This window comes from Myotis lucifugus, unplaced genomic scaffold (genome assembly GCF_000147115.1).
Source record: "Myotis lucifugus unplaced genomic scaffold, Myoluc2.0 scaffold_4, whole genome shotgun sequence".
NCBI classification, from domain to species: domain Eukaryota; kingdom Metazoa; phylum Chordata; class Mammalia; order Chiroptera; family Vespertilionidae; genus Myotis; species Myotis lucifugus.
Window position 1 is genome coordinate 10,694,342 of NW_005871052.1, and position 21,321 is coordinate 10,715,662.

Sequence of the window (21,321 nt, forward strand, 5' to 3'; positions counted from 1 at the left end):
CGAGAGGAAGAGAGAGGGAGAGATAGAAACATCAATGATAAGAGAGAATCATTGATAGGCTGCCTCCTGCACGCCCCCTACTGGGATTCGAGACTGCAACCTTGACCGGAATCGAACCCAGGACCCTTCAGTACGAAGGCCAACGCTCTATCCACTGAGCAAAACCAGCTAGAGCCCTACCTAATTATCTTGACAAAACAGGGTTTACCCCAGAAAAGTAGTCCTGTTTCAGAATTTAAAAACCAATCAATGTAGTTCAATATATTGAATTTAAAAAGTAAAACTATATAATTAGCTCAATAAACACGAAAATTTAAAGCATATTCAAGACTTTAAACTTTCCAAAAGGTAAGAATAAAAAGAAACTCATTTAACCTAACAAAGGAAATCTATAAAACAAAAACCTGTAGCTACAATAATGCCTAAGAGTGAAACCTTTTCACTACTTCTATTCAAAATTATAGGTGTCCTAGGCAGTAAATAAGAAGGAGCTGGGGGGGGGGGGGAGTAAATGAAATTAGAAAAGAAGAAGTAAAATTGTTCTTACGTGCTGGTGATAGTGAGGAGGAATTATAGGGGGCAACCTGGGGGGGAGGGGGGGCTAGCAATCTGAATCTGTGCCAGTGACCAGTGTCCTAGTGCACAGTCTTGTTAGCCTATAATTAAGTCACTGCCCCTTCCTTAGGCAATAGTCTGTTTTCCTGGGTGCTCCCAGTTTGCAGGGGCCACGGGCAGGGAATTTGGCATCTTGGCCAGAGTGGGAGTTGCTGGTGCCACCCAGGCCAGGCATTTAGATACAATCTAACTTCCCCATTCTAACTGACTCAGGAGGGGCTGTGAAAGCCCACCACAAAAGCCCGGAAGTAAGGAAAGAATTTAGAAATATATATAGGGGTGATCTCATTGTACTGGTTGTTTAGGCTTTGGATCTTAGAATCCCGAGGTAGCAGCGCTGCTTTAAAGAAAGGGTTTTTCCTGAATCCGCGAGTACTCGTTGTGTATTTTCCGATCGCCTGGTAAATTCTGTAATAGGATCCTATATGCAGAAAATTCTAAGGAATCCCCAACAAAACTACAGCTAATAAAGAAGTTGAGGAAGTAATAGGATACATGGATTAAAACCCACAAATCAATTGTATTTCTACAACTACCAATAAGCTATCCAAAACTGAAATTCAGAATATTGCTTCTGAGTAGCATCAAAAAGAATAAAACATTTAAAAATAAATTTAACGAAAGAAGAGACAAATAAAACTTGACACAGATTCAAAGTGTTACCAAAAAACCCAAGTTCGGCTGCTCACCAATCGAAAACCAATACTGAGAGATAAGTGCTTGGTAGAAAGGAAAAGTTGCTACATTCAGAAAGCCAGAAGACTGGAAAGAAAGCAGACTAATATCCAAAGACCATTTCCAAAGTTCCAGAGCAAGCAGAAGAGTTTTTAAAGGGGAGAAAGGATAGGAAAATAGCAGGAGCTTTATACTGGGCTGCACTCGGTCTGTATGCAGTTAATCATTTTCTTGATTACTAGGAGACTTCCTGGTGTAAGCAGCTGGTCACAGCTTCTTTAAAGAGACAGGTTCCTTCCATAAAACAAATTCTCATAAATTCTCCTGCTTAACAAGGAGAAGTTACCCCTCCTTCTGAAGGAGACATCAGCAACTTAATGACTACATTCCTAAGAACAAAAGTTGAGCCGGAAGGGACTTTAGCATGTGAACAAAGGCCTAATTAAGAATTAAATTATTTAATTCTAGCTGCCAAAAATACTAGGGACATTAAAATCACAAGGGGCTTACTACAAATGGTACAGAGAACAAACTAATTGATGGTTGTCAGTTGGGAAGGGGTTTGGGGAACTGGGTGAAAGGGTGAATTAATTAGTACAAATTGGTAGTTACAAAGTAGTTACTTGTGTGGACGAAAAAGGGCCCATATACTAAAGCTGACAAGCTCAGGGGAGGCCAGCATGGCAGGCTCTACAAACTCAGAGACCAAATGTAACCACATAGAATGGTCTGAACATAAAAATACCAAAACGAAAAGTGGGTCATGATGGGTAGTCATGTCCTAGGCCTGCAACTTCCTTATCAATCTTTATAGTAAGTGAGACTACCTATTGGGTTTTTGCATCTAAGAAAACATGCTTTTGAAATGTCAGAGTAATCTCTCTCCTTTTCCTGACCCTTGAGAGCACGCCCTCTGCACCAGAGCACAAGACAACCAGACTATGAGACCCCATCACTGTTAACTTGTTCCCCCATACCATCTCTATGTGCTATGAATATTAACTATCCTATATTCATTAGTGTAAAAGATGTATGTGTCTCCATTTTACTTTTTATCCAATCCCAGGGATTTCTCCACTTGGCTTTCTCCCACCCCCTTAATCTACCACCAAACAATTTCATGTAAACCTCCTTACATCTCCTTTGATTCTATTTTATAAAATAAGCTACAAAACTGCCATTCTCTAAAGCATTTTTTCAATCTGTTGAGATTTTGCTTCCCAGCAATTGTCCTCAGTTTGGCACAAGTAAACTCATAAAAATTCTCTACAGGTTTGGATGTTTCTTACATCAACAAAGGAATGTAAAATACAGCATTAGAGAATATGGTCAATACTATTGTAATAACTATATATGGTGCTGGAGCCACTGGGGAGAACACTTGGTGAATTACATGGATGCCTGACCACTATACTGTGAACCTGAAACTAAGCTATATATATAAAAGGCTAATATGCTCTATTCCTCCTACCCTCTGACCGGTAGCTATGACATGCACTGACCACCAGAGGGCAGACACTTAATGCAGGAGCTGTCATGACGCACACTGGCCAGTCCAACAGACCTGGCGCCAACAAACCAACACTCGGCTTCCCCCAAGTGGGACACAGGCCCCGCCACCACCCCAGAGCGATAACCCACCAAATCTCGAGTGTCAACTTTAATTGAAAAGTAAAAACTAAAAAAATAAAACTCACACAAACTAGAAAATAAAAACTACTAAGTATTGCTTAGAGCAGTGGTCGGCAAACTGCGGCTCGCGAGCCACATGCGGCTCTTTGGCCCCTTGAGTGTGGCTCTTCCACAAAATACCAACTTCTGCGCATGGGCCACAAAGTTTCCATTGCACTGTACGTGCGCGCCCACACATGGTATTTTGTGGAAGAGCCAGACTCAAGGGGCCAACGAGCCGCATGTGGCTTGCGAGCCCCAGTTTGCCGACCACTGGCTTAGAGAAACTGAAGGAGATGCTTGAAACACCCATGTTCATGATTGGAAGATGCAATATTATTACATAAACAACTCTCACCAATCTGATCTACAAAGTCAATGCAATCCTTATCAAAATCCCAGCAGGATTTTTCTTTTTAATAGAAAATGGCAAGCTGATCCTAAATTTAAGGGATGCAGAACACCCAAAATAATTTTAAAAAACAACAAAGCAGTAGATGTTTCATTACCATATTTTAAAACTTGCTTTAATGCTACAGCAATCAAGACATTATAGCATTCCCCAGGCCAGTTTGGCTCCGGGGATAGAGTGTCGGCCTGTGGACCTGAGGGTTGCGGGTTCAATTCCCAGTCAAAGGCATGTACCTGGTTTCCAGGTTCAACCACCAGGCCCAGTCAGTCAGGGTGCATGCGGGAGGCAACGAATCATGTGTCTCTCTCCTCTCTCTCTCTCTCTCTCTCTCTCTCTCTCTCTCTTTCTCTCTCTCCTCTTTCTCTTCCCCCTCCATCCTCCCTTCCACTGTCTTAAAATCAATGGAAAAAATATCCTCTGGTGAGGATTAATTAAAAAAAGAACAGTATAAGGTTGATGAAAGTTTACATACACAAAATAACTGATATACTGGATTTCACCAAAATTCAAAAATGTAATGCTACAGAGGAGAGGAAAAAAGATGGTGGCTGGCAGGACAGAGGTGAGGGAGAGGATGTGAGTGAGGGAGGGGATGAAAGGAAAATGTATTGATGTGTGTGGTGTGTGTGTGAGTGAGGGAGTTAAATCCGGCAGGGGGAGCAGGGGCTGGCAGACCAGGCTCTCTTGTACAGGAAGAGACTACCACCACTGCAGGCACTCCCCAGACTGCGGGACTCAGGCACGGAGCCCATGCCATCTTGAAGGGGAGAGCGGCCTCTTCTAGGAACTCAACAGCACCACCACCCAGACAGGCCTTGGACACTGCCCATGACCCAGCAGCCACTACAGCCAAAGTACTGCTGCCGCACCTACAGACCCATGGACCCTGGGACCTCCACCTCCAAAGGCGCACCACTCCCACAGCAGTAAGTGCAACTTCCCCCCTCCCCAGGGGCAGACCTCTGGACACCATATTCGCATGGTTCCAATGTGCAGGCCTCCTGGGCACACCACTCCACAGGCAGCTCTTGGATGCCGCTGTAAGCCCCTGCTGGGTGTGATTTTGTACAGACAAGGGCACGCTGCCCCACAGTAGAAATTTTGAATTCCCTCTTCCTGAATAACTGACCACAGACAACCCAGCTGCACAACTTCAGCACCAGGGCCCCTCAGCTTGCATCAGAGCTCTGCGCCACCAAACGCACTGCCACAGTCACACATTTCCAAAGAGGAGGCCCCCTGAGCCCATCTATCCACAGGGTGCACTTGGGAACCGCTGTGAGATCCTGCTGGGTGCGATGTTGGACAAACAGGGACACACTCCCCCGGCAGTAGAAATTCTAAATTCACTCATGCTGGTACCTGCCCACAGATGCCTCAATTACATGGCTTCAGTGCCAGGGCCCTTCAGAGTGCTTTAGTGTGCTGCACTGGCAAACGCACCCTGGGTGCCCCTGTGAGCTGCCACTGGGAGTGTGCACCTATCCACCACAGGTGCAGCACCAAAAACTGAGTCTTCCCACCCTACAGCTGCAGAACTCTGGACACTGCAGTTGCACGCTTTTCCGGCACACAGGCCCCCAAGCCCACCCCTCCAAAGGCAACCCTTGGGCGCCTCTGTGAACCCCCGCTGGGCGTGCACTTTTACAAACAGGGACACACTGCTGGGCTGTAGAAACACTAAATTCCCTCTTCTGGGATACCTGCCCACAGACACCGCAATCCCGTGGCTTCAGTGCCCGGGCACTTCAGAATGCGTCAGTACACCCTGCTGGCAAACGCACCGTGGGTGCCCCTGTAAGCCACCACTGGAGGCGCGTGTATCCAACCATGGAGGCAGCAGCAAAAGCGGAGTCTGCCCACCCCACAATTACAAAACTCTGGACGCCACAGAAACGCCCTTTGAGAGTGCAGGCCTCTTGAGACCCACCACCCTGGGTGCCATTGTGAGTCCCCGCTGGGCACGCGCCATTTGAAACAAGGGTGCAAGATAGCAAAAATTGGGACACCCCCCTCTACGGCTGCTGACTTCTAGACACCGCAGTTGCGCCTTTCCAGCTTGCAGGCCTACATCAAGAGAACCCAAATAGCTCGAGTAGGGAGCTACGCTAGATTACCAAGCCCAGGAGACTTGAGAGGTCACACCAGTAGCACCATCCCCAAAAGAACCTGGGTAGCAAGGCAATCGGATCTACAATTAAAACATTACATGGGAAGACAAAAAAGCAATCCCCAAAGGAAAGAAAAAGAGGATTCACCAGAAAGGGAGTTAAATGAAACTGAGGCTACCAACATATCGGAGAAAGAATTCAGAGTAATGGTTATAAGGATGCTCAAACGGCTGGATGACAAATACACACAACTCAATGACAAATACACACAACTCAATGAGAATTATAAGGAGCTGAATGAGAATGTCACCAACATGAAAAGGAACCAAGAGGAAATGAAGAACGACATAGCTGCAATAAAGAACACAATGGAAGGCTTAAACAGTAGACTACAAGAGGCTGAGGACCACATCAGCGAATTAGAAGACAAGGTAGGAAAAAACACACAAACACAGCAGAAACTGGAAAGAAGATTTAAAAAGCAGGAGGAGAGCCTAACGGAGCTTTGGGACAACAGAAAACAAAACAACATTCGCATAATAGAGGTACCAAAAGGAGAGGAAGAGAAGCAAGGAATAGAAAACCTGTTTGAAAAAATAATGACAGAAAACTTCCCTAATATTGGCAAGGAAAAACTACACAAGTCCAAAAAGCATACTGAGTCCCAAACAAGATGAACCCCAAAAGACCAACACCAAGACACATAATTAAATTGGCAAAAACCAACAAAAAAGTAAGAATCTTAAAGGCTGCCACAGAGAGACAAAAGGTTACCTACAAGGGATCTCCTATTAGAATATCAACTGATTTCTCAATAGAAACACACCAGGCCAGAAGGAAATGGAATGAAATATACAAAGTGATGCAAAGCAAGGGACTGAATCAAAGAATACTATACCCAAAAAGGCTATCGGTCAAAATTGAAGGTGTAATCAGGAGCTTCACAGAAAAAAAGGGTTAAAAGAGAGTTTATTACTACCAAGCCAGCAATGCAAGAAATGCTAAAGGAACTGCTGTAAAAAGAAGAAACAAAAAGGCAAGAAGAAACACAAACATTAAGAATAAAAATGACAACAAATAAGTACTTATCAATAATAACATTAAACATAAATGTATTAAATGCTCCAATCAAAAGACAGAGGGTAGCTGAATGGATAAGAAAACATGACCCACATATTTGCTGTCTGCAAGAGACCCACCTCAGAACAAAGGATTCACACAAACTGAGAGTGAAGGGATGGAAAATTTTTTTTCAGACAAATGGAAATGAGAAAAAAGCTGGGGTTGCGATATTTCTATCTGACAAAATAGACCTCAAAGTAAAGGCCATAACAAGAGATAAGGACGGCCACTACATAATACTAATGGGAGAAATTCAACAAGAAGATATAACTCTGGTAAACATATATGCACCCAATACATGAGCACCCAAATACATAAAGCAACTTCAGGAAGATATCAAGGGAGAGATTGATAGCAATACAGTCATAGTGGTGGACTTTAATACCCCACAGACATCACTGATAAATCCTCTAAACAAAAAAATCAGCAAAGAAACAGCAATCCTAAATGACTCACTAGATCAGATGGAATTAATTGACATCTCCAGAATATTTCAACCCAAAGCTACAGAATATACATTCTTTTCCAGTGCACACGGGACATTTTCAAAGATAAACCACAGGCAAAGTCGTAGGACACAGGCAAAGTCTCTTCAAATTCAAGAGGATAGAAATCATAACAAGCATCTTCTCAGATCACAATGGCAGAAAACTAGAAATCAACTACAATAAAAACAATGAAAAAAAATCAAACACTTGGAGGCTAAATAGCATGCTATTAAACAATGATTGGGTTACCAAAGAGATCAAAGAAGAAATAAAAAAACATCCTGGAAACAAATGACAATGAAAACACAACAATCCAAATCTATGGGACACAATGAAAGCAGCCCTGAGAGGAAAGTTCATAGCTCTACAGGCCTACCTCAAAAAACGAGAAAAACTGGTAATAAATTATCTAACCTTGCAATTTAAAGAATTAGAAAGAGAGCAACAAGAAAAGCCCACAGTATCCAGAAGGAAGGAAATTATAAGGATCAGAGCAGAAATAAACGACACGGACACCAAAAAAAAAACAATACAAAAGATCAATGAAACCAAGAGCTGGTTCTTTGAAAGGATAAACAAGATTGATGAACCTCTCACCAGGCTCACCAAGAAACAAAGAGAGAGGACCCAAATACAGAAAATCAGAAATGAAAGAGGTGAAGTAACAACTGATCCTACTGATATACAAAGGATTGTATAAAAATACTACAAACAACTCTACTCCAACAAACTGGACAACCTCGACAAAATGGACACATTCCTAGAAAAATGCAAGCTTCCAAAACTCAATCAGGAAGGATCAAAAAACCTGAATATGCTGATAACTACTGATGAAATTGAAACAGTTATAAAAAGCTTCCAGCAAACAAAAGCCCTGTACCAGATGGCTTCACAGGGGAGTTTTACCAAACATTCAAAGAAGAACTAAAACCAATCCTTCTCAGATTATTCCAAAAAATTCAAGAGGTAGGCACACTTCCAAGCTCTTTCTATGAAACCAGCATTACCCTAATCCCAAAACCAGATAAAGACACCACAAAGAAAGAGAATTACAGGTCAATATCCCTCTTGAACAGAGATGCTAAAATCCTCAACAAAATTCAAGAAAACCAGATCCAGTATTACATTAGAAAAACCATACACCATGACCAAGTGGGATTTATTCCAGGGATGCAAGGCTGGTACAATATCCAAAAATCAATAAATGTAATACATCACATAAACAAACTGAGAGATAAAAATCACATAATCATATCGATTGATACAGAAACGGCATTTGACAAAGTCCAACACCCTTTTCTAATAAAAACGCTTAGCAAAGTGGGAATAGAAGGATCATACCTCAACATAATAAAAGCCTTATATGACAAACCTACAGCCAACATCACACTCAATGGGCAAAAACTAAAACCATTTCCCTTAAGAACAGGAACAAGACAGGGATGCCTGCTTTCACCACTCCTGTTCAACATAGTACTGGAAGTGCTAGCCAAAGTGATCAGAAAAGAAGAAGAAATAAAATGCATCCAAATTGGAAAAGAAGAAATAAAATAGTCATTATTTGCAGATGACATGATACTGTACATACAAACCCCTAAAGACTTAATAAATGAATTCGGCAATGTAGCAGATACAAAATTAATGCCAAGAAATGTATGGCAATTTTATACACCAATAGTGAACTTACAGAAAGAGAAATTTTAAAAAATCTCATTTACCATTGCACATTAAAAAAAAATAAGATACCTAGGAATAAACTCAACTAAGGAGTTAAAAGACCTCTCCTGAGAAAACTACAGGACATTGGAAAAAGAGAGAGAGGAAGACATAAACACATGGAAGAACATACATACCATGTTCATGGATTGGTAGAATCAACATCATTAAAATGTCCATACTACCCAAAACAATCTATAGATTCAATGTACTCCCCATTAAAATACCAACGGCATATTTCACAGATCTAGAAAGAACTCTCCAAAAATTCATCTGGAATAAAAAAATAACAACAACAAATAGCTGCAGCTATCCTGAGAAAGAAGAACAAAGTAGGAAGGATCTCAATACCAGATATAAAAATGTATTACAAAGCCACTGTTCTCAAAACTGTCTGGTACTGGCACAAGAACAGACATATAGACCAATGTAACAGAATAGGGAACCCAGAAACTGACCCAAACCAATATGCTTAATTAATATTTGACAAAGGAGGCAAGAACATACAATGGAGTCAAGACAGTCTCTTCAATAAATGATGCTGGGAAATTTGGTCAGACACATGCAAAAAAAAAAAATGAAACTAGACCACGAACTTACACTATACACAAAAATAAACTCAAAATGGATAAAGGAATTAAACATAAGACGGGAAACGATAAAAATATTAGAGGAATCCACAGGCAGCAAAATCTCAGATATATGCTGAAACAATATCGTCACCGATACAGCTCCTAGGGCAATGGACCTAAAAGGAAAATAAACAAATGGGACTACATCAAAATAAAAAGCTTCAGCACAGCAAAGGAAACCATCAACAAAACAACAAGAAAGCCCACTGCATGGGAGAACACATTTGCCAACAATTTCTCCGATAAGGGTTTAATCTCCAACATTTACAGGGAACTCATACAACTTAACAAAAGGAAGATAAACAATCCAATCAAAAAATGGGCAAAGAACCTAAACAGATACTTTTCGAAAGAAGACATAAGGAAGGTCAAGAGACATATGAAAACATGCTCAATGTCACTAATCATCCGAGAGATGCAAATCAAAACAACAATGAGGTACCATCTCACACCTGTCAGAATGGCTATCATCAACAAATCAACAAACGACAAGTACTGGAGAGGATGCGGAGAGAAAGGAACACTCGTGCACTGCTGGTGGGAATGCAGACTGGTGCAGCCACTATGGAAGACAGTATGGAGTTTTCTCAAAAAGTTAAAAATGGAACTCCCATTTGACCCAGTGATCCCACTTCTAGGAATATATCCCAAGAAACCAGAAACAGCAATCAGAAAGGATATATGCATCCCTATGTTCATAGCAGCACAATTTACCATAGCTAAGATTTGGAAACAGCCAAAGTGCCCATCAGCAGATGAGTGGATTAAAAAACAGTGGTACATCTACACAATGGAATACTATGCTGCTGTAAAAAAGGAATTCTTACCATTTGCAACAGCATGGATGGAACTGGAGAGCATTATGCTGAGTGAAATAAGCCAGTCAATGAAAGAAAAATACCACATGATCTGACTCATTTATGGATAATACAGACCATCATAAACTGATGAACAAAAATAGATACAGAGGCAGAGCAGCATCGAACAGACTGTCAAACTACAGCGGGACGGCCGGGGAGGGTTGGGGAGGGGGGGAGCGGGGTAAGAGATCAACCAAAGGACTTGTATGCCTGCATATAAGCATAACCAATGGACACAAGACACTGGGGGGTAGGGGAGGCTGGGGGAAGGTCAAGGAGGGGGGAAATGCGGGGACATATGTACTATTCTTTGTAATATTTTAAGCAATAATAAAAAAAAAAGACACTATGGAAAATAGTATGCCGGTTCATCAAAAAATAAAGCTACCATATGTCCCAGCATTTCCACCTCTAGGTATTTATCTGAAGAAATCCAAAACACTGATTCAAAGGATACATGCACCCCTATATTCACTGCAGCGTTGTGTACAATAGCCAAGATATGGAAGCAACCTAAGTGCCCATCAATAGAATAATGGATAACAAATATGTGGTACATATATACAATAGAATATGACTAAGCTTTAGAAAAGAATGAAATGGCCCAGCCAACGTAGCTCAGTGTTTGAACCTCAACCCATAAACCAGGAGGTCACGGTTTGATTCCTGGTCAAGAGCACATGCCCGGGTTGCTTAATCGATCCCCAGTAGGGGATATACAGGAGGCAGTCGATCAATGATTTTCTCTCATCATTGATGTTTCTACATCTCTCTCCCCTCTCCCTCTCTGAAATCAATAAAAATTAAAAAATTAAAAAAACCTTTCAAAAAAGAAATAAAAATAACTCTAAGCAAATACTATGAACAACTATAAGCCAACAAACTGGACAACCTGGGAAAAATGGACAAATTTCTAGAAACATACAATCTTCACTCAATCAGGAAGAATCAGAAAACCTGAGTAGGTCAATAACAACTGATGAAATTGAAGCAGTAATCAAAAAACTCCCAGCAAACAAAAGCCCTGTCCCAATGGCTTCACAGGGGAATTTTACCAAGCATTCAAAGAAGCACTAACACCTATACTACTCAAACTATTCCAAAAAGCTCAAGAGGAAGGAACACCTCCAAGCTTTTTATCAAGGCAGCATTATCCTAATTCCAAAACCAGAGAAAGACACATCAAAGAAAGAAAATTACAGGCCCGTATCCCTGATGAAAGCTGATGCTAAAATCCTCAACAAAATATTAGTAAATCGGATCCAGCAATATATTAAAAAAAATCATACACAATGGCCCTAGCCAGTGGCTCAGTGGATAGAGCATCGGCCTGTGGACCAAAGGGTCCTGGGTTTGATTCCTGTCAAGGACAGGTACCTCAGCTGCAGGCTCCTCCTCGGCCAGGGCCCTGGTCAGGGCATGTGCAGGAGGCACCCTTTTTTGACAAAAACTCTCAGTACAGTGGGAATAAAGGGATCATACCTCAACATAATGAAGGCCATATATGACAAACCTACAACTCAATGGGCAAAAACTAAAAGCGTTTCCCTCAAGAACAGGAATAAGGCAAGGATGTCTGCTTTCACCACTCTTATTCAACATACTACTGGAAGTCCTAGCTACAGCAATCAGAGAAGAGATAAAAGGCACCCAAATTGAAAAGGAGGAAGTAAAACTGTCATTATTCGCAGTTTCAGGGCCCCAGCCAGTGTGGCTCAGTGGTTGAGCGTCAACCTATGAACCAGGAGATCAGGGTTGGATTCCCAGTCAGGGCACATGCCCGGGTTGCAGGCTCAATCCCCAGTGCAGGGTGTGCAGGAGGCAGCCGACCAACGATTCTATTGATATTTCTATCTCTTTCTCCCTCTCCCTTTGTCTCTGAAATCAATAAAAATATGTATTTTTTAAAAGCACAGGATAAACCAGCAAACAAAACTGAAACAACTCATATATACCGAGAGGGGTTTGAGGGACTGGATGAAAAAGTTGAAGGAATTAAAAAGTATAAATGGGCCTAACTGGCGTGGATGTGGTTGAGTGCTGACCTATAAACCAGGAAGTCAGGGTTCAATCCCCAGTGTGGGGCGTGCAGGAGGCAGCTGATCAATGATTCTCTCTCATTATTGACGTTTCTATCCCTTTCTCCCTTCCTCTCGCTGAAAAAAATAAAAAGTGCATATGCATACCCTGGCCAGTGAGGCTCAGTTTGTTGGAGTGTCGTCCCACACACCAAAAGGTGGAAGGTTCGATTCCCAGTTAGAGCATATAGCCAATTTGTGGTTTAGATCCCCAGTCAGGGCCCAGGCAAGAGGCAGCCAATCGATGTTTCTCTCACATACTAGTAAGTGACTTTTCTCTCTCAATCAATCAGAGTTGGGGGGGAAGTACACATGGGTAATTGCATAATAGACATGAGGTTGTAAAGTACAGCATGGGGAATACAATCAATGGCATTGCGATGAATATGTATAGTGCTGCCCAGCTTCTTGGGAAATGAGGGGGAGCACTTTGTAGATTGACTACTAAGCTGTATACCTGAAACTGGTACAAAATAGTACTGAATATAAATTGTAATTGAAAAAAAAATTTTTTAATAAAAATAAAGAAAAATGTTTCAATGTCTTAATAAAAAATCCCTCCACCCCATACCTATTAGAATAGCCTAAATCCAGAATACTAACAACACCAAATGCTGATGAGGAGAAACAGGAACTCTCATTCATTGCTGGTCAAAATGCAAAATGGTACAGCCACTTTGAAAAACAGTTTGGCAACTTACAAAATTAAACATAGTCTTACCATATGATGCAGCAATCGAGCTCCTTGGTATTTACCCAAATAAGATGAGAAACTATGTCACATAAACACTTATGCACAGATGTTACAGCAGCTTTACTTATAATTGCTAAAACGTGGGGGGAAAACCAAGGTATTCCTCAGTGAATCATTAAATAAACTGTGGTACTACTCAGCAATGAAGTATTATTCAGCATTAAAAAAGAAATGTGCTATGGAGCCTTGAAAATACATATTACTAAGTGAAAGAAGCCAATATAAAAAGCTGTGTACTATATGATTCCAACTATAAGACATTCTGGAAAAGGCAAAAATATGGAGAGTAAAAAGATCAGTAATTGCTCGGGCTTAGGAGGGAGGGTGGAATGAAGGAAAAAATAGGTGAGGCACAGAGGATTTTTAGGGCAGTGAAAATACTATACCAGGTATATGATACTATAATGGTGGACACATCTCATTATATATTTGTCCAAACCTATCAAGAGTGAACCCTAATGTTACCTATGGACTTTTGGGTGATAATGATATGCCAATGTAGTGGTACCAAATGTACCACTTCAATGGTGGATATTGATAATGAGCTAGCTATGCATGTGTGGGGATAGGAGGTATGGGGGGAACCTCTACCTTCTTCTCGAGTTTGCTGTAAATCTAAAACCACTCTAAAAAAAAAATGAGAGAAACCAAGATGGCGGCATAGGTAAACACTGGAAATTGCTGCCTTGCACAACCACTCCAAAAAGACAACTAAAAGACAAAACGGACATCATCCAGAACCACAGGAAGGCTGGCTGAGTGGAAATTCTACAACTAGAAGGAAAGAGAAAAGCACACTGAGACTCAGAGGAGGTATGGAAGTATAGTGCAGAGGTACGGAGGCGCACGTGGAAAGGGCTGGCAACTTGAGGACGTGGTTGTCTTTTTCAATCGGGAGGGAGACGCAAGCTCCCAACTGCTCTGAACTCCAGTTCCGGGCGAGTCTCTGGGGACATATGGGGAGAAACTGGACTGTCTGGCATTGGTCGGAAATCGAGGGCGGCTTTCTCTCAGAGGTGCTTGCAGCGCTTACCGGGACACTGAGACCCGGAGCCTCTTAGGGCAGGGCTGAGGATCAGCCATAGCTGTTTGTTCCGCCCTGTTGATTCCCTGAGACCCCACCCCACCCAAGCTGTGCCCAGAGGCTTTTGCATATGAATGGCCTGGCCCTTTGCAATCTAAAATTACGTAACAAACTGCAGCTGGGTCAGAGAGACCCAGAACATCCAAAAGAAGGCCCAAGGCCCCACAGCAGCTTGCATTGCTTCACAGCTGGGCCTCATCTGGGCACCTGCAAACCCCAAACAAAGAAGAGGCATCTGCAGATCTCTCCATAGCTCCTGCTGTGTAGCCTCAGGCAGAGGCTAAATTAGCACCTCCTTAGAGATCCCAAGAGCCAGTGTACCCAGTGGTCAGACTCAGTGAGCACCAAAGCCCCACTGAAGCAAGTCTTGCCCCTAAGGGTGTCTCCAGCACAGAAGTTCTCCCAATGTAGACACAGCTGATTCTCACAGCCAATTGGCCTGAAGATTAATTCCTCCCAGTGATACCTACAACAATCAAGGCTTAACTACAACAAGACTGTGCACAAAGCCCACAAAGGGGTGCACCAAGAGTGTCCACCTCAGGTAATTGGGGAGGCTGAGCCACTGGGCCCTATAGGACACCTAGCACACAAAGCCACTCTATCAACACAGGGAAGCATAACAAATGCGGAGACGAAGAAACAGGTCACAAATGACAGAAATGGAGGAAAGCAAACTACTGGATATAGAGTTCAAAATCCACACTTACAAGGTTTTTCAAGAATTTTCTAGAAACCGCCAATAAATTTAGTGAGACCCTCAATAAATCTAGTGAGACCCTCGAGGTTATGAAAAAGGACCAACTAGAAATTAAGCATACACTGACTGAAATAAAGAATATTATACAGACGCCCAACAGCAGACCAGAGCATCACAAGAATCAAGTCAAAGAGTTGAAATACAAAGCAAAAAACACCCAATTGGAAAAACAAAAAGAAAAAAGAATCCAAAAATATGAAGATAGTGTAAGGAGCCTCTGGGACAACTTCAAGCTTACCAACATCCCAATTATAGGGGTGCCAGAAGAAGAGAGAGAGCAAGATATTGAAAACCTATTTGAAGAAATAATGACAGAAAACTTCCCCAACCTGGTGAACGAAATAGACTTCCAAGTCCAGGAAGCACAAAGAACCCCAAACAAAAGGAATCCAAAGAGGACCACACCAAGACACATCATAATTAAAATGCCAAGAGCAAAAGACAAAGAGAGACTCTTAAAAGCAGCAAGAGAAAAATAGTCAGTTACATACAAGGGAGTACCCATACGACTGTCTGCTGATTTCTCAACAGAAACTATGCAGGCCAGAAGGGAGTGGCAAGAAATATTCAAAGTGATGAATAGCAAGAACCTACAACCAAGATTACTTTACCCAGCAAAGCTATCATTCAGAATTGAAGGTCAGATAAAGAGCTTCACAGATAAGAAAAAGCTAAAGGAGTTCATCACCACCAAACCAGTATTATATGAAATGCTGAAAGGTATCCTTTCAGAAGAGGAAGAAGCCTGGCTGGTTTGGCTCACTGGATAGAGCGTCGGCCTGGGAACTGAAGGGTCCCAGGTTCGATTCCAGTCAAGGGCATGTACCTTGGTTGCGGGCACACCCCCAGTAGGGGATGTGCAGGAGGCAGCTGATCAATGCTTCTCTCTCATTGATGCTTCTAACTCTATCCCTCTCCCTTCCTCTCTGTAAAAAATCAATTATATTTTTTTTAAAAAAGAAGAGGAAGAAGAAAAAGGTAAAGATACAAATTATGAACAACAAATACACATCTATCAACAAGTGAATCTAAAAATCAAGTGAATAAATAATCTAATGAACAGAATAAACTGGTGAATATAATAGAATCAGGGGCATAGAAAGGGAGTGGACTGACTATTCTCGGGGGGGGGAAAGGGGTGTGGGGGTTCGGGAAGAGACTGGACAAAAATCATACACCTATGGATGTGGACAGTGGGGGTGGGGGGTAAGGGCAGAGGGTGGGGTGGGAAGAGAGTGGAGGGAAGCTATGGGGGGGAAAAAGAGGAACAACTGTAATAATCTGAACAATAAAGATTTAATTTAAAAAATAATAATAATAATTTCTTTTTTAAAAAAAGTGTAGATTAGGAAGTGCCTAGGATCCATCCCTCCACAGAAATGATGAAGCTGGCAAAAACTGTAAGAATCAACTTTTTCAGAACTCTAGAATCTAATCAGAAATGTACTACAATCAGGACAGTGCTTAATGAAAAAGGGGGCTGTACATTTTGTCACTTAAAGAAATCTTACCAGGTCACTCACCAACAACTGAAATAATGGAATGGAAACTTTAGGGACCACCTATGACAAGGAGTACAGACTTTGCAAAAATAGTTTAGAAGTCATTAAATAAGTGAATGATTGCAGCCACTGAAAGCAACAACAGCAAACCTTGGGGAGGAGGAATATTCTGATTTCCAGAGCCACCATATTAAAAATTCAAAATGGTTACTTTTTAACAAAAAATTATTAGGCATGTAAAGAAACATGTATGGTTCATTCACGGAAAGAAAAGAAAACAAAAACAGAGTCCCTGAGGAAGCCAAACATTACACTAATTAGAAAATTCAGCTGTCAGAAATATGCCAAAGAGCTAACAGAAACCATAGGCAAATCTAAAGAAAACAAGTAGAAAAGTGTATCAATAAATATCAAATATCAATTAAATAGACAGAAATCACAAAAATAGAATCTATACATATAAAAGCTAATATGCAGTGTCCCCTCGGGAGTTCAACCGGGAGAATGGGAGTTTGATCGATCACTATGACATGCGCTGACCATCAGGGGGGACATGACCAGTGACAGCAGGGTGCTGAGGGAGTGAGCGAAGGGGGAGGTGGGGGGAACCACAGGGTGGTGGGTGGCACATGGGTGGCGAGGGAAGGAGGAAGCGGGGAGGTGGGGAACCTGATCAGCCCTGATCCCCGGCCATAACTAGAGACCCTACCCGTGTACCATGCACGGGGCCTCTAGTCAAATGTAATTTCTAAAGCTGAAAAGTACAATAACTAAAATGAACACTTCACTGAACTTTAGAGGGGTTAACATAAAACTTCAATAGGTAAAAGAATAAATGACCATGAAGATAGGTAAAATTATCTAGTCTGAGTAGAAAGAGAAAACAACTAGCCTGACCGGCTTTGCTCAGTGGTTGAGCGTCAACCTACGAACCAGGAGGTCACAGTTTGATTCCTGGTCAAGGCATATGCCTGGGTTGAGGGCTCAATCCCCAGTGTGGGGTGTGTAGGAGATAGCCGATAAATGATTCTCTTTCATCACTGATGTTTCTATCTCTCCCTCTCCCTTCCTCTCTGAAATCAATAAAAATATTTAAAAAGAATAAAAATATTTTTTAAAAAAAGGAAAGAGAAAATAAAGACAAATGAAAACAGCCTAAGAGACTTGTAGACAGCATCAAGGGTACCAATGCATACAAAATGAGAGGTCCAGAAGAAAAGGAGGGAGAAAAGGGGGCATAAAGAATAATTGAAGAAACAATGGCCAGTCTACATATCTTAAGAAATTCAATGAACCCCAAAGAGAATAAACTCAAGAGTCACGCTGAGATGAAGTATAATCAAATTCCTAAAACCCAAGAAAACAAGAGAATCTTAAAAGCAACAAAAGTAACTCATTGTGAGAAACCATAGAAGCTAACAGGGGTGGGCAAACTTTTTGACTCGAGGGCCACAATGGGTCTTAAACTGGCCCGGAGGGCCGGAACAAAAGCATGGATGGAGTGTTTGTGTGAACTAATATAAATTCAAAGTAAACATCATTACATAAAAGGGTACGGTCTTTTTTTTTTTTTAGTTTTTCAGTTTTATTCATTTCAAACGGGCCGTAGTTTGCCCACGGCTGAGCTAGAAGGTAGTGAAATTACATATTTACATTTGATCTTAGCCAAAAAGTGGAGAAGCAATGAAATAGCATATTTAAAGTGCTAGAGGGAAAAAGCTGTCAACCAACAAATCTGTGACAAAACTATCTTTCCAAAATAAAGATATCAACTTACAGCATGACAGTGTGAGAAGCTCAAGTAACCTGCTCCCTACTGAAACTAATAAAAATTATTTTTAACAACAACCTTTTATAAAGCCTTTGGAAACAGTTCTAAGGACAAGCAGCAAATGAAGAGACACCTATTCAAGAACAGCTTCAAAAATTCGTAAGAAAAGTGTGTCAGTAGTATTTGAACCAAGTCTACTCCCTCCCTCCAGCTCCCATCTCAGCTCAAGGAAGGGGAGATTCCACTCAAAGATTCCTGCAGCCAAGAACACAGGGCACCCTCTCCCTCTCAGATCCTATTCAGAAAGCTTTCTTCCAAGGAGGAACGGAGCATTCGAGTTTCCCATCCAGCCCCCAGCTGCTTCTTGCTAGGGCTGAGTCCTTGACAACTGTGATTGAGAGGCAGAGGTTCTCTTCTGCCACCTAGCACCACTGATTGAATGTAGACTTTAACTGGGTGTGGTGCATGGAAAAGACTGGGCTCCTGGGTTGTGAGGAAAGGCAAACTGAAAAGATTGTTGGCTATGCCTTCCCTTCCACCAAACACTCAGCTAAGAGAGCAGAACTGTCACTCAGAGAGAAACTTGCCATTGTTCCTATCCCTACCGCCAGAGACCAGGCTGAGAGCTTTTGTACCAGGAAGAAAGCAGATACTAAAATCAAGAGCTCCTAATCTCTCCCCAAAGGAACTCACTTCATTTGCAAGAGCATGGTGAAAGAATCCTGAAAAAGAGAATGAGGTTTCAGTGAAAAGGCAATTAGGAAAAGATTCAAAATACACCGTAAACTGTAGGACAATTAGTTTGCAGAGAACTAGGGAATAAGGCAACTGGGAGTTCTGGGGTCAAAACATCAATCACTAATTTCAAAAACTTTATCCACAAAGGACCTGCAGTTTGACTGGATTAGTTTTCAGTACCCCAGGGTATTGTGGAAAACAATTAAACAATCACTCCAGTTAGTGGAGTTTGGCTGCTGGGTGTGATCAGAGAAAGACAGCCCTAACAAAACCACAGCCACCCCAGGGTGATTGTGGGCATATTCAAATTGCACCTCCCTATGGAGCAACATTAGGGTACTAACCTGGTAGCAAAGGAGATCACAATGAAATAGCACTTTACACCACTAGGATGGCTAGAATTGGATAGTCAGATAAAGACAAATGTTGGTGAGAATGTAGGCAATCTGAGCCCTCACATACTGCCGGTGAGTGTGCCGGTTTCAGGCTTGATCACCAATGTGGGGCATGTAGGAGGCAGCCAACAGATAATTCTCTCTCATCAATGATGTTTCTCTCTCTACTACTGTTATAAACATAATAATAAATAATTTATTGGTACTTCTATCCCCATAGGATAGATTCTTTTTTTTCTCCTTTTCTTTTTAAATTTTTATTTATTGATTTGAGAAAGGGGGGGGGGGGGGGAGATACACATCCATTTGCTGTTCCACTTATTTATGCATTCATTGATTGCTTTTTGTGTGTGCCCTGACTGGAGATCAAACCCAAAACCATGGCGTATCTTGGCATATCAGAACAACATTCTAATCCACTGAGTGCTCGGCCAGGGCCTAGTAGAACAGATTATTAAAAGTCAGACTATTAGGTTCCGGTTTTTTATTTCCCTAAATATTGCATTAGAATGCAGTGATGGCAAACCTCTGACACCTGTGTCAGAGGTGACACTCGAACTCATTTTTTTGGTTGATTTTTCTTTGTTAAATGGCATTTAAATATATAAAATAAATATCAAAAATATAAGTCTTTGTTTTACTATGGTTGCAAATATCAAAAAATTTCTATATGTAACACGGCACCAGAGTTAAGTTAGGGTTTTCAAAATGCTGACACACCGAGCTCAAAAGGTTCGCCATCACTGCGTTAGAGGCACCTCTCAGGGACACCAGAGAGGTGTTACTGGACAGCCCCCTGAGTCAGTGGGAAAGGGCTGTCCCCAACCTCAATCCTTGTCTTCTCATATAAATGAATATATATGAGAGACCTTGATTGTGTTGTGTAAAGCCAATTTATTAAAGTATACATCTTTATTAAAGAAGTAAAGCAAGCAAACCCATTCATCCGGCTTATGAAGTGCAGACGGGCTCTTTAACATTGCCAGATTACTTTTTCAAAAGGTTGTAGGCAAGTCATACTCTCTCCAGCAACAAAAGTGAGATAGGGGCACTTCTTAACCAGAATTTATTTTAATCACATAACATTTAACATCAGATTAGATGTAATCTTTCACTGTCTTCTCCATACAGTAAACATGTTATGTGTAACATAAGTTTATTTTCACCAAGAAATCTGAACACAGGAAACTGAGTAATCAACAATCCACAAAATAATATAGCAATTCCCCCCCCCCCAAAGATTACCTTTATACACACACACACACCTACCTCTGAGATGCTTCCAGAACAAATGATAAGTATTAATATGCTTAAAAGTCCCCATCTGGAGTATCTATAAAGGGCATAGGGAAAAAAATGTAATCTAGCACATAATGAATGTTACAAACTGATTAGTTTATCAAAACTATGATTGCACACAATAAAGAACACGAAATAAGACGGGTAAGCCCAACAGGTTAGGTTATTCCTGAAAGCGCTCTGGGGAGACAGAATCTTTCTTTTGGGGGCGGCATGGTATCAACAAAAACCATCTAAACAAGGCAAGAGGAGAGGAAAATATCCCCAAATCCCTCCTAAGAGCTGGTGTCCGCAACCACCTAGCCTCGTTAGTGGTGGTAAGGTGATTAAGGAGAGAGAAATTATTGTCTGATATTCTGAAGAGAGACTAGCAAGAAAAATGAAATACAGGCCGTCTCCTTCCCCCCCCCCCCCCCCCAATTCAGATAGGCCACACGATCCGGAAGTGTGTAGCCTTGCTAACGACCGCTTTTCTACCGATTTGAGGTTCGGCACTCACCACAACACAAAAACTGTCCAGTTTCACCACTTTCCTCAGTAAATTCGTCCTTTGGACGCCTTTCCACACCTGGTACCCAGGCCGTATTTTGGCACGGAGCGGACGCCGCCATCTTGGGTCTTAAATAAAACGTGAGCGA

At 41.7% G+C, this 21,321-nt stretch overlaps 1 long non-coding RNA gene across 1 annotated transcript in view; it reads right to left on the reverse strand.

Moving 5' to 3' along the window:
- Positions 1-21,320, reverse strand: part of LOC102429545 — a 51,399-nt gene extending 30,079 nt beyond the window's left edge. The window contains exons 1-2 of the long non-coding RNA XR_001350473.2: positions 21,183-21,320; positions 20,654-20,717 (exon numbers count right to left, since the gene is read on the reverse strand). This is a non-coding gene — a long non-coding RNA (uncharacterized LOC102429545). The remainder of the gene's footprint in view (positions 1-20,653; positions 20,718-21,182) is intronic.
- Position 21,321: the final 1 nt, after the last annotated feature.